This window comes from Brassica oleracea, chromosome C4, assembly GCF_000695525.1.
Source record: "Brassica oleracea var. oleracea cultivar TO1000 chromosome C4, BOL, whole genome shotgun sequence".
NCBI classification, from domain to species: Eukaryota; Viridiplantae; Streptophyta; class Magnoliopsida; order Brassicales; family Brassicaceae; genus Brassica; species Brassica oleracea.
The window spans coordinates 25,525,368-25,531,545 of NC_027751.1; the positions used below are offsets into that span (position 1 = coordinate 25,525,368).

Genomic DNA, 6,178 nt, shown 5'->3' on the forward strand with positions numbered 1-6,178 from the left:
ATGGTCGCTTTCCTAAGTCTGGGGGAGACGAGCAATCAGGTCCCACCAGAAGGAACAACTGCTCCTAGACGAGGGAACAAACAGACCAGCCTTCTCGATGATTCCTGGAGCGAACTCAAGGCTCCAAAGATCGAATTAAAGTCCCTCCCAGCGGGACTCATGTATGCGTTTCTTGGACCTAATTCCACATATCCTATCATTGTGAACTCTGAGCTTAATAATGTGGAAAATGCTAAACTCTTGTGTGAATTGAGAAAATACCGTAAGGCAATAGGGTATTCATAGAAGATATTCCTGGTATTTCACATGATTTATGCATGCATAGAATACATCTAGAAGATGAATCGATGACTTCTGTGGAACATCAGAGGCGGTTAAACCCAAATCTAAAAGATGTTGTTAAGAAAGAGATAATGAAACTTCTAGAAGCTGGTGTAATCTATGCGATTTCTGATAGTAAGTGGGTTACTCCTGTTCATGTAGTTCCTAAGAAAGGTGGCATTACTGTGGTCGCTAATGAAAAGAATGAATTGATACCTAATAGGACAGTAACTGGTCACCATATGTGCATTGATTTTCGAAAATTAAACATGGCTACACGAAAGGATCACTTCCCGCTTCCATTCATTGATCAAATACTTGAGAGAATGGCTAACCCCCCATATTACTGCTTTTTAGATGGTTATTCAGTTTTTTTTAGATTCCCACAGCCAGACGATCAGGAGAAGACGACTTTCAAGTGTCCCTACGGAACTTTCGCCTACAGGAGAATGCCGTTTGGGCTGTGCAATGCCCCTGCGACTTTCCAGCGTTGCATGATGTCTATTTTCACTGACCTAATTGAGGACATAATGGAAGTTTTCATGGATGACTTTAGCGTCTATGGGAACTCCTTTTCTGCCTGTTTGTCAAACTTGTGCAGGGTCCTTCAACGGTGTGAAGAAAAGCATCTCATGTTGAATTGGGAGAAGTGTCACTTAATGGTGAGTGATGGGATTGTTCTCGGTCACAAAATCTCAGAAAAGGGGATCGAAGTGGACAAGGCAAAGATAGAAGTGATGATGAGTTTACAGCCTCCAAACTCTGTCAAAGGAATCAGAATTTTCCTCGGACATGCTGATTTCTACAGAAGGTTCATCAAGGACTTCTCCGAAATCGCAAGACCACTCACTAGACTGCTCTGCAAGGAGATACAATTTGAGTTCGATAGCGATTGTTTGTGCGCTTTCCACTCGATCAAAGGAGCTCTAGTCAGCGCACCCATTGTGCAACCACCAGACTGGGAGCTTCCTTTTGAGATAATGACTGACGCAAGCGATTTTGTGGTTGGAGCAGTGCTCGGCCAACGAAAAGATAAGAAGCTTCATGTGATCTATTATGCGAGCAAATCACTAGACGAAACTCAATGTCGCTACGCAACTACAGAGAAAGAACTTCTGGCAATTGTCTTTGCCTTTGAAAAATTCAGATCTTACCTAGTTGGCTCCAAGGTGATAGTGCAGACGGACCAAGGCTGCTCCGATGGATCTTATTGCTCCAAGAATTTGACCTAGAAATCAAGGATAAATAAGGCATCGAGAACGGCGTCGCAGATCACTTTCTAGAATTAAGATAGATGAAGAAACATCCCTTGATGACAGCCTTCCAGTCTAGCACGTCTACTCGATCAGTCTCGGAAGCATCGCAGAACAACCGCTCCGTCTGGATTTCTCCAGCGCACTGGAACACCTAGCATGTGCGATCAAAAAGCAATACCCCAATCTTCCATGGTTTGCTGAGATTGCCAACTATTTGGCTGCTGAAAAAGAACCAGTCAAATTCACTGGCAATGATAAATGGAAATTCCTAAGAGGCGCCAGACATTACTATTGGGATGAGCCATTCTTGTACCGAAATTGCAAGGATGGAGTATTCCGACTGTGTGTATCAGAGTCTGAGATTCCAGGAATCCTCTTTCATTTTCACGGTTCCTCTTATGCAGGGCACTTCGCAACATTCAAAACCGTGTATAAGATCCTACAAGCCGGCTTTTGGTGGCCAACAATGTTCCAGGATGCCCACTCTTACATCTCTAGGTTCGACTCATGCCAGCGCCAAGGGAACATCAGTAAGCGGAATGAGATGCCTCAGAACTTCATTTTGGAGATAAAAGTATTCGATTGTTGGGGGATTGATTTCATGGGATCATTCCCACCATCCTTCAAAAACGAATACATATTGGTGGCAGTTGACTACGTTTCTAAGTGGGTGGAAGCAATAGCCAGTCCCACAAACGATGCAAAGGTGGTGACTAAGATGTTCAAAACCATAATCTTTCCAAGATTCGGCGTACCACGAGTGGTCATCAGTGATGGGGGTAGTCACTTCATCAACAAGATCTTTGCAGGTCTAATGAAGAAGAATGGCGTGAAACACAAGGTAGCCACACCATATCACCCTCAAACACGTGGTCAAGTGGAAGTTTCAAACAGAGAGATCAAGAGCATCCTGCCGAAACAGTCAACACCAGTCGCAAGGACTGGTCACTTACGCTAGACAACGCTCTTTAGGCCTACAAAACAGCCTACAAAACACCGATCGGGACCACTCCCTATAACCTGGTGTACAGTAAAGCTTGTCACCTGCCGGTTGAGTTGGAGTACAAGGCAGCATGGGCTGTGAAGCTACTCAACTCCGACATCAAACCAGCAGCAGAAAGACGATCCATGCAGATCCACGAGCTGGAAGAAATTAGGCATCTCGCCTATGAAAGCTCAAAAATCTACAAGGAGCGAACTAAGGCCTATCATGACAAGAGGATCATCAGCCGAAACTTTCAGCCTAAGGATCAGGTTCTCCTTTTCAACTCTAGGTTATGATTGTTCCATGGAAATCTGCGATCAAGATGGTCCGGACAATTCACCATCAAAGAGTTCCGCCCCTACGGAGCTGTTGTGTTGCTTGACACAAAAGGTAAGGAATTTGTTGTCAATGGCCAACGACTAAAGCCATATCTTGCTGAGACAACAATCGCAGAGGGTGAAGAAATTCTCCTAAGCGATCCTTCTTTAGCCTAACAAGCTAACCATGTCAAGCTACTGACTTAAACCAAGCGCTTGGTGGGAGGCAACCCACTGGTGAGTGTAAATATTTCTTTTAGATTTTTGTTTTGTGTTCTTTTAATTTATTTGCAGGATAAAAATCAGAAAAACCCGAGTTACCGAACCAGAACAGTCTCCGGCTGTTCATGATTCGGAGCAGCTGCTCCGCGAAGGTAAGTCTCTCGGGACACAAAAAAAAAAATTAATTAGATTTGAATTAATTTTGTAAAATTGTGGAAAACCCTAGCAAGTGGGAAGTGGGGCACAAAGTGGACCTATAAAAAGGAAATTTTCCCCATCTCTCTCCCACTTCCACCAAAACCGCCTCCTTCATCGCCTCTCTCCATTCCCCTTTAAAACCTTCACCTCTTTAAACTTCTTCAACTTGTTTTGAAATTTTTGGTTTTTACTTGTTTGGAATTCGAGTTGTTTGGCTAATTTGCAGGACTCTTCCATCAACAATCGAACGGTAAGAGGCGAAATCACATTGTGATTCTCGGCCTAAAATCTCCTTCTCTTCTTTTCTTTTGCGCTTGAGTAGATCGATTTTAGGGTTTATCCAAATCAAAATCGACCTCTCCTTTTGCTGCTAGGATGGTTAATAGAAGTTGAGTTTAAATTTTTTAAATCGATTAGGATAGATGGAAAGTTATAACCTTTGCGCCAATGCTCTTAAATTACACATGCATCGATTGTTTAGATATGGATTTTAGGATCTATTGAATCGATCTCTGTTGATTGGCGGGTTGATCTAAGTGTCTAGTCTTCTAAGTGATTGTATCTGGTTTACCATTATCAATCACTTGTTCTTTCTACATTGGGTTATGGAATAGTTTGGAGAGAGCAACTACAATCGCAAAAGCTTCCAACTTTTCCTACTAAACCCAATCGAATGGTACTAAGCACTTCCCTTTGGTTTTGTTTTGCAGATGGGTCCCAGACGCACCAAGATGGCTTAAAGAATCAAACCACCACACGCCCGAGGAGAACCGGAGGACGACGTCGTTCCCCCGACTCACCCGTGGCCACGAGAGGAGGGGATGGAGATATCCCTCACTGACCCAAACATCCCTGCCACTTCAGAGGAACGATGTGATAAGGAAGCCTCGCGTCGCTACAACTCCTTGCTCAACATCAACATCCTCCCAACACGATTCGTTGACGCTGGGGCTTTGAACGACTTGGGCCTCCATGAGGATTTGCATGCTGTTCTTCAGGTGTTGGGAATAGCTGATCTCTGCCACATTACTCACCCGCTGTACCCAGATTTGGTGAGACAAGTCCTAGCCACCGCGGAGCTAACCTTCTAGAGGACAGGTTTCCCAATATTTGAGGAAGCCTCCTTCACCTTCTTTGCTAGCGGCGTCAAGCGCTCCATAAGCTTGGAGAAGCTTGCCGAGATCTATGAGATGTCTGAGGAGTACACTAAGACCTCCTTTCCAAGGAAGTTCCCCCCGGAGCAATCATTCTGGAAGTTCATCGCTTCAGGGGATTTCAAATCCTGATAAGCCAGTCAGTCTCTCATCCGCAACCCTCTTCTGCGGATCGCTGCGAAGGTCCTGAGCAACCTGCTCTTCTCAAAGGACCAGACGTCAAAGGTGACACGAGGGGAACTGCAGATGTTATTTGCAGGAGTTGAGGATGAGAACAAATCCGCAGACATTGGGATTCCGACCTCGGAGATGCAGACCAGTCCAGGATGTGTGCTTGTTCAGATGTTTGTGGACAAGAAAGCAAGGGTGATTAAGTGTTCTCTGAAGAAGGACCATTCTAGAAGTTTGCTCACTCCTCTATTCCCCCACTTGGAGCTTGATCTCAGCTCCGACCAGTGTAACGAAACCGCACAATTCATTGATGTTCCATACTTGATCAACTGCCAGATTCTCTGCGACGAGACGACCTACAGTTTCACTGGTAAGGATGGGAACTGCCTCTATTGCAAGCTGCCTCAACCGAACATCACCACGCTTGGAGATGTGGTTAACATCTGTTTCGTCCCCGAGCCTCAGTATCTCTGCGCCTACCTAAAATCGTCTTACCAGGATGATACTATGGATGAGCCAGAGTTTGTAGGCACTGTTGGAGGCGACACTGGATACGACCTAGGCCCCCTTGATGACGACGCTGATGACGCCACCTACTGTCGCTGGATGGTAGACTCTCAGCGCAAGAATAACGGTCTCACGAAGAGGATCTTAAAGGCGATCACTGGAGGATGCTTGGGAACTCCGAGCACAGCTGAGCCTCGTCGAGAGCAGCCTACACCGAGCAGTCATCGACCAGGGAAGGAACCAGCAGGAACTGCAAGGGGTGAGGGAGAGACTCCATGTGCCATTCCGCGCAAAAGGAACAGGCGTTCCGCTGGCCAGTCCGAGAGCGATGATACTGACTAGGCAGTCTCCTAGTTCTATATCCATTATTATATCCGTTTAAACTATTTCTGTTTCATGCACTTGTTTATTATTTTGGCTTTTCCTTGAATTATTTTCTCACCAGGGATGGTGAGAAGTAAGTCTAGGGGAGGCGCTTATCTGCTTATCTGGTACTAATCGTTTACCTTTGGTTTTATGTTTAGAGTCAGTCCGCTTTGAGTCGTTTTGATGTCTTTATCGAGTCAGTTTGTTAAGATTGAGTCTGTCACACCCTGTGGGAACCAAAATTCGCACTGTCGATTTCCGTTTAAATAAGGAAACTAGGAAAACCCTAATTTCCCAGAGGTCTCGGATATCTGCTAATACCACACGCCAAGCAATCAGAACACAATAATGACAACGATAAAGTATAAGAAATCGAAAAGAGAGCAAAGTAGATCTTATTCTGAATTCACGTTTGAGCGTTACAACAATGTAAGAGCCTGGGCTACGAGAGCTGTCGGCGAGATTCCTAGTTCTAAACCCTAAGACGGCAATAACCTAGTTGAGTCGCAGCTCGAATAACAAAAACAGAAATATGCCTAATTGCTCTAAGTGTAAGTTTGCTCTGAGAAAAGTCCTCTCCATGCCTCTCGCCTAGGACTCCTTATATACTGGCTCCTAGGTCGGTTTACGCTTTTCCTCTTCTGCCCTTAAGCCGCCATAGCATAAAAATGGGGATATTCC

At 45.0% G+C, this 6,178-nt stretch overlaps 1 pseudogene; it reads left to right on the plus strand.

Moving 5' to 3' along the window:
* Positions 1–3,617, plus strand: LOC106338499 (annotated as a pseudogene).
* Positions 3,618–6,178: the final 2,561 nt, after the last annotated feature.